The 8,603-nt window shown below is 29.9% G+C and overlaps 1 pseudogene; it reads right to left on the bottom strand.

Annotated features, from left to right (window-relative positions):
- Window positions 1-1,943: 1,943 nt before the first annotated feature.
- Window positions 1,944-2,883, bottom strand: LOC107635953 (cullin-associated NEDD8-dissociated protein 1 pseudogene; annotated as a pseudogene).
- Between the last annotated feature and the right edge of the window lie 5,720 nt (window positions 2,884-8,603).

The following is an 8,603-nucleotide window of genomic DNA, read 5'->3' as shown; positions in this document are numbered from 1 at the left end:
GAATGAGGAATTATCTTTTTAGATATTTTTAATATTTTCTTTAAAATACAAATTACTAAATTATGTTTCATTAGTTTATACACTAATTTATCCTTCTTCTATATATTACAATTCTATATTACTAATTTTCTTTACTTTATCGGTTAATATAAATTATTCATAACCTATATTTTTTCGTAACTAATTATTGCTGAGTATGATAAATACAATACAACTTAATCCAGAAAATAAACAAAAGCAAAGTTCAAACATCCTGAATATATAAGATATAATTGATCTATCTTAATCCAAAAAATGAACAAGAGCAAAGTTCAAACAAAAGGAGATTGGAAGCATTCAATGACAATATTTTCTATATGAGCATGTGCACTAAGATCCTTCCTCCTACCAATCTCTCCCAAACATAGAAGGGCAAGGTGCTGCTTAGCAGAATTAGAACTACTGTCATCCTTGAGAATGTATGTCAGTATTTTCACTGTGGACAAACACTTCTAATCCCCAGCAGCAAGGCACAGAACAACCACATATTGAGCTATTGAATGCAACACTTGTTTGGCAATGCCACCTGACTGTGGTGAAGGATTGGTGCTGGCAAGTAGTGACTCCACCAAGACTCACCCTCAAGGATAAATATTATGTGTATAGTCCAAGAAATGCAACCATAACAATGTAGTTTTTCAGTAGGAACTCCATCTAAGAAAACAAGAAACTCTTAGGATCCAGTTACAACTTTACAAGGTGTAGGACTTGAGTCCCACAATGAAAATATGGCATAATAGTGGATGGTTTATAGGGTAGGCAACTTTTGTAGTGTGATTTTTCAAAGATTCTTATTAGTGAGATAAGTTATAATATGTTAGAAATATTTATCAATAAAGAATAAATGAGGATGCCTCCAGACAAGAAAATGCAATAACTTCTCAAGCACTGGTGGTGCATACGACTCTTCATTAAGAGAAGGAATAAGTGGCTCAGGAACCCATTCATCACATAACTCGTCAATTTCCTGCAGATATTAAGCAATTTTTCAAAGAGAGTCAAAATACTAAAACATGATTATTCTCAGATTTACTTGCTCTAGAACAAACAGCAAAACAATAAGCATATGGATTCAACTTAAAAGCTCATTATTATTCATGCAAAGAATAATTTGAGTATGGATTTTAAAAACAACAATAAACTTAGATATTTCATAGAATTAGAAAAAAAAATTAAACAAAAAAAATAATTAAAATTCACCACAGGGTATTGTTGAACAAACCTTGTTTGTTAAGGGTCGTTTAGGAGGCTTGTAACTTTTTTGGGAAAGCAAGAAAAGGATGACCACAAGGAGAAAAACCTCGATAAACAAGTGTCCTTCAAACACAAGGCAATAATGAAGGAAAAAATCAAATTAATCAATCTCATTGGTAATGAAATATATTGTGCACTCTGATAAGTTTCTAAAAGAAGTAAGACAAAGAGAAGAAGGAAAAGAGGATTCTAACCCCACTTCTCAAAAAAAAAAAAAAACAGAGAGAGAACTTTGATTAATTTCATAGGTTTTGATTAATTTCAATGCAAGCTTCAAATATTTTCATACAATCAACAAATCATAAATCTTTACATTAGCAGAAATAGTGTTTGCAGAATAGACTAAAGTAGCAAAAAAATTCTGTAAAGCCAAAAGGACTTGCCCCTGAAGCAAGGAGCTTTTAATTAATGTCAGAGCTTGAGGAAGAACTTTGTTTCTGACAGCCAGACCAACATTAGGACTGGACATCTTGTCACTCATTAACGTGCAGCAGAGTTTAAGGGCAAGAGCTGTCATATGTAAATCAGAATCACTAATTAGTCTCGAGGGTTCTACAATAATAACTTCATATGCAGAAGAACCAATCTTATCACCATATGCAACTATAAGTGAATTTAAGGTTCCTAAGGTTGCCTGCCTTAGTGCTCAATTAGCTTTTCGTAGAAATGCAGTCAACTCTGCTATTACATGCTCCAGAACATGACAGATCCACTCGAAGTGGAGAAGCAGCAATGACAGCAAATGCCTTGACAACTGTAAGACGAGTTATCTCATTTTTCATTCGTTCAACAAGTACAGGAAGGCATGCTGGTAGTTCTTCATTTAGATGATCACCAAATGTTGACACAATGAGGCCAATGCAAGAGATGGCACACTCCTTAACCTCCTGATCCTGATCTTGGTTTATTATGCGCGACATAATGCCATTATAAATGGGATGGACGTACGGTCTGAAATCAAATCCAGATCCCTCAATGCTTGGGCGGACAACACGTATGAGTTCTCCGCATACCCTCAAGGCCTCAGCAATGACCTTATAATATCGCTCACCAACAGCTAATAGAACAGGAGCAGAAAGAGCCTTAATATATGGGTGGAAAACATCAGGAGAGTGTGAAGATAATACCAATCTAGTAAATACAAGAGCTTTAATATTCAAATTTGATATAGATGATTTGTCATTTAATGCTTTTTCGATTCCTGGAATGAGTGACCCAATATGGTCTGCAAGACAGTCTGGCAAGACAACCACCAGTTCTTTCAGAACAGAAAACGCACCAACCTTTGTCTTGATAGATTTCTCACGCAACTGCCTATTTATAGATTTGACAATCTTTGAAACTTCTTGCTTCAACAACCATCTAGGACTCGTTTCATTTGCATCAATCTGTCCTTTAGTTACATTACCAGTTTGACGCAAGAGCTCAATGAAAGTATTAAATACATCCATCTTGACATTTTCTTCTCTCTCTTTAAATCTGTCGATCAATTTGGGACAAGTCTCATGATATAGCTTTGAAAGCATTTCAGGGCGAGAAACAACCAATGCTGCTAGGCATTTGGCTGCTGCTCTTCGAACTTTCCAGCTGGCATCTCAATTATATCTAAAACTCCTGTATCTTAATTCTTAATTGCTTTTGACACAATCAATCAAGTAATAGTACCATATCGGTTATATTAAAACAATGATTATTTTCTTGATGGAACCTAATGGAAAAAGAAGTAATGAGGTAATAATGTGCACGAAGAACGTAGAGAAGTGAAAGAAATTGATACCCATCTCTGGTGCACAGAGGGCAACATCATTGTTCTGCTTTATGTACCTCTGCATCAGTAAGAAAACTAAAATTCCATGGAACCAAAACCAAAATTAACAATCAAGTAGTGGCACAATCACAAAATTAACAATCGCAGGGAGTGGACCAAAATCAGAATTCGATGGAACCAAAACCAAAATCAAAAAGAGGAAAACCCTAAATTCGGTAATTTGATAACAGCACATCACAAGAAATGAACCGAAATAAAACTTCCATGAAATTACTAGGAAGAAATAAGCAATAAAGAGCATTGAGTCAATTATCAAAGCCTCATGAAAGATGAAATGCTAGAAAAAATAATTAAGAGTGAATACAAAATCGAAAACATTATTGAAAGAGGATGTAATTAGAATAACTAGCATATAACAATCATTGATGTAATTAGAACAAGAGGATGTGAATTTAGTTACAGATCTAAAAGTGAGAAGTTAGAACGCAAATTGAGAAATAGATCGAGGAGGCGAAGGCACGTTAATGGATAAGGAGAAGCTACCAGAGCAAAAGCTCGTGGAAGGAGGAAAAGCTCGCAGGAGCAAAAACGGTGTTTCGCGTGGCGGCGCGGAAGCAGGTTGCGCGGCGGCGGCGGATTAGTCCTCGCGTTGTCTGAGGCATGTTGTGGCGGCGAGGATAAGCGAACGAAAAGAGGAAGAGGATGAAAGAATGGCAGTGATTGAAATTGGAAGAAAAACCTAGCATTTCCCAACTTCTTCCGCTGTGAACAACTCCCCGGCATCATGATCCGCTGCTCAGATCAGATGCATCTATAGTAACGAACAGCTCTTCCGCAAGTTGTAAGGTACATGGTCCAGAACTCCTATTCTACTTGGGTTCTCTGAATCTAAAATAAAAAAGAAGAGGGAAAAAGTTAAGAAACCAAAACTTTGAGGGATCAAAATCTAATTAGTAATTTTTTCAAACAAAAAAAACGGGGTATATTTTGTAATTATTTTGATGATGGTTAATGATACTCCTACGAAAAAGTAGGAGTAAGGAATCCATGCCTATAATTTTTTGTGTTTTTTAAAATGGTAGGATGTACACAAATCGAACCTTTCGATTTGTGTTTAAAAAATTTTAAAAATTTGCAGTATACAAATCGAAGTTTCTGATTTGTGTACCAAAAAATCGGACGGTCTAATTTTTATATCTCTTGTAAATCGGACGGTCTAATTTTAGCTTCTGATACTACAGATGCGTAAAACACCGATACACTTCATAACTGCGTCTTACACCATTCTCCTTTCTATATCTAAATTAAAAAGTGCGAGATTTATCCAAATAAATGAAAATAAAATAACCGTTGCCATAATATATATATATATATATATATGTATGGCTCAAAATGAATATTTCTCGTAATTCTTGTAGACTTAATTTTTAAAATATTGAAAAGTTTAAGTAATGTGCAATACCTAATCTTCTTACGTCCTATAAAGCATAATAATAATTTTTATTAAATTAAAAAATAAAATTTACTAATAATTATTTTAACATATATTTTTAAAATTCTTAGTTAAACTCTCAACTTTTTTTTGGTCCGGGACTTTTCTTCTTATTTTATTTATTTATTTATGTATTATAAATAACATTCTAACCTGTTGGGCACGGTGAATGGTGATAATTTGATGATGATGGTAAGTGGGCCATAGCTTGCTCTTTCTTGGAAGCATAAAAGAAGGTACCCAGATTCTTCTTATTGGAGTTTGGACACATCCTTACCAACCCTGTTTTGATTTTTTTTTGTATTGGTGAGTTATATTAATTTAGTCTATAATTTTTTAATTGTTATAATTTAATTTTTAAAATTTAAAAAAGTATATTAATATAATTTTTTGTATATTCTTTTCGTTATTAGAGTTCAATACTGTTAGTGACGTGATTCAAATCTTATCATATTTGATATATTAAAACGATGTTATACGCATTTTGATGCTAAAGAAGATATTAAATGATGTCGTTTGAGAATTAACGGTTCAAAAGAGAAAGGTATAACATTTTAGTATTGTTCAAACCCTCAAACGTCATCATTTAGTGTCTTTTAGCGTCAAAACGCGTATAGATTCGTTTTAATATGTCTAGCATCACAACAATACTTGAGCCACGTCACTAATGGCATTGAGTTCGGGGCAACAGAAAATACATGAGGACTATATTTGTGCACTTTTTTAAATTTAAGAGATCAAATTGTAACAATTGAGAAATTAAGGACTAAAACAATACAACTCGTTAATCTCAAAGACCAAAATTGAGCTTAACTCATAATTGCTAATAATATAATCAATTTGGATTTGGTCGAATAGTTAACTCCTTCGTATGTCTAAATAAATGTTAGAAATTCAAATTCTAATTCAAATTCTGCTTTTTATATATATATATATATATATATATATATATATATCAATTCATTGACCAATAATAAAATTTTTAAATAAAATTTAAATTTACGATAAATTGATTCTTAATCTATTAGACTAAAAAATATCATAAAAAATAAAAAACATTTGTTAATAATATTTCAACATGATTATGATCAATTATCTTATAATATACAAAATTAATTTAATTTTAATATACTTATGTAAGTTTCGGAGTTTAGCATCATATAATCTAATTAAACAGAATCATTTATGTAATATATATGTATGTATGTGTGTGTGTTTTTTTTAATTCAAATTTATTTTCCACTAAATAAGTGCTAGACTCTACTTGAATTGAACTTACATTTTATTGATAATAAATAAAAGTGAACTTAGTATTATTTTAAATATAATTATTTATGCATGTAATATTTTTCAATTAAACAAAAATACAATCAAAATAAAGTAGTAATATTTAATTAAACAAAAAAAGGGTACAGTTTTGTGAAGGGTCATGTTCACTTTTAAAACAATTAAAATTGAAATATTCATACAAAAAAAAATCACTTTTAATTTCTTAAAAAATAAACAAAGGCTATGATTACCAAAACTCTTGTATAAAAGAAAAGCGATGCCACACGTTGGTATTTGACAAGTCTACTCATCAAGAAAAAGTGAAAAAAGGAAAAAGTCGAGAAATATAATCGAATATTCAAATTAAAATAGTGAGCCATAAAAGCCCATAAACCGATATAAGTGGGTTAATCAACAACCAACGAGTGCTGCATTAATTAATATTTAATTAACAAGATTAGACTGAAGACTGGAGTTTGTTGAAATAATCAAGATTACAAGTACTTAGTTTCAAAATAATTGTGAAAGACTCATAATAATAAACACACATTTTGAAAACATTAAGGTAGTGTTTATTTCGAGGTACTAAAATAAAGATTGAGAGACTAAGATTTAGCATCATATTTGTTGGTTCAGAGATTGATACTAAAATTTCTGTTTCTATCTCTAAAATTTCAGTATTTCATTACTTCCAAAAAGTAGGGACACAGAAGACTAAAATTTTTAGAGATAGAAACTAAAACTTTAATAACATTTTATACCTAAAATATCTTCATTTCAATTAATTAATTCTAATTTTATACTTTATACAAATTAAATTATAGTTTTATTCTTGTTTCAATTTCTGTCTTATACTTTACACCAAATAAAATACTGAAATTATTTCAATCTCTGTTTCTTAATTTCTATTTTTTAGTCTCAATCTTTCTGTCTCTATCTTTCCACCAAATGGTACCTAAATGACAATTGGTTCTTTCAAAATGATATATACATAAGTTTGTTCTATAACTTCTAACAGGGTCCAACGTTGGTCACGTGGAGAGAACCAACCCCATTTGGCATTTATGAGTTACAAGTAAAAAACTAATCTTACTCATATCTATGTAGGTATGGAGATTTAATTTGAAACCCACGTGATAATATTACTCACCAAAAACATAAAGGAAAATCAAAACCACATAATAGTGAGAAATTGATAGTTGACTCTACCGAGTGAAAAAAAAAAAAAAAAAAAACAAAAATTAGGTAAGAGAGGGAATAAAAATAAACTCTAACCGAGTACTAGAAACTATATATAATAAAAGGTGAAAATTCAGGTGTAGTCGACACATGAAGTCAAATTAATCAAACTATTTAATAGTTCTTAACTATCAACTTCACGTGAAGTCGACTGCACATAAATTTTTATCATAATCAAAATTTGACACTAGAGATGGTAATTTTAGGAGAATCACTTAAAATATCACTAAAAGTTATTCTCCTAAGACTAATTATATACAACACTCTAGTTGATGATACAAATTAAAAAAATATTACCTAATTTCATTTAAAACATATAAATAAAATCAATTTAAAAATATTTTCTAATTTTTAAATGTAACTACTTATTAGAATAAATGAAAAATGAAAGATAATGACATCCTAAATGTCGCTAATTATTTTTTATACGATAGATAAAATTATGTAATATATTAATATGAATTTAAATTAGTGTATTTTACAAGTGTGACACATAATAGAAATTATCAGTGTCGATTTATATAATAAAAGAAATCGTTATTTATAATTTTATATATTACAATTTTTTAGATTAAAAAATTAAAATTGTGACTCAATTAAATTTTAAATTATTTTTCAATTTTTGGTTTAATTTAAAATTATTACTCATATTTTTTTATCTTATATATTTTTTTATATGATTATATTACACTAAAATATTATAATATTAACGAAAATCTTCAATTACATTCCAATATAAAAAGAAAAAAATAGCCGCTAAATGTTGGGTGAGTGAGGCTTCGGCGAAAGTAGGAATGGGAGGAGCTGTAACAATTAATTAAGACCCCTCAAACTTTAACAAAATTTCGACAATACCATGGAATTCATTGTAAGCACACAGAAATACTCCATTCTTCTCAAACCAAGAATTTAAGTACGGTCCTTTATTCATGGTCAAAATTATCGTACAATCATTTTTTTTTCTGGTCAAAATTTTCGCACAATGTCAAACAATCGAAACCCCCGATATAAATAATTTTTTATTTAAAATTTTGTGTGAGAAATATAATTCGTTTGATTAATCAGACATTGCACATTGGTAACATGGTTGCTTAATCTAGTGATTTATTAAAATTGAAATTGAATAGGTCTAATTTTTTTTTTTGTGACAAATAGGTCTAATTTAATTTTTAAAAAGGTTTATAGAATTAAAAATGTCTGATAGTTATAATTCTTTTAGAGATTTTGGTGTTGAGAGATATAAAATTTATAAAATGATTTATTTTATTTAGTTTCTTTCTTCTTACATTTGAATTAAGAGATTAATTATTTATCTCGTGCGAAGGACATATATATTGATTATTTTTATTTTTATTTTTTTGTGGGAAAGAAAAAATAATAGAAGAGATCAGTAGTGATGTTATGGGTTTGATTGGTTTCTCTTTTGTTTTTGTTTTTGTTTTTATTTCCAGTTTTTTCCTTTTTTTTTTTCAAGTTGTTGGAAAAAAAATAAAATCAGAAAATATAAATAGAAACTACTAAGACCTAATATGGTAGGTGAAA

The sequence above is a fragment of the Arachis ipaensis genome, chromosome B4 (genome assembly GCF_059453495.1).
Source record: "Arachis ipaensis isolate K30076 ecotype BB chromosome B4, ASM5945349v1, whole genome shotgun sequence".
NCBI classification, from domain to species: Eukaryota; Viridiplantae; Streptophyta; class Magnoliopsida; order Fabales; family Fabaceae; genus Arachis; species Arachis ipaensis.
The sequence above is the reverse complement of the archived record's forward strand: the minus strand, read 5'-3'. Positions and strand labels throughout refer to the sequence as shown.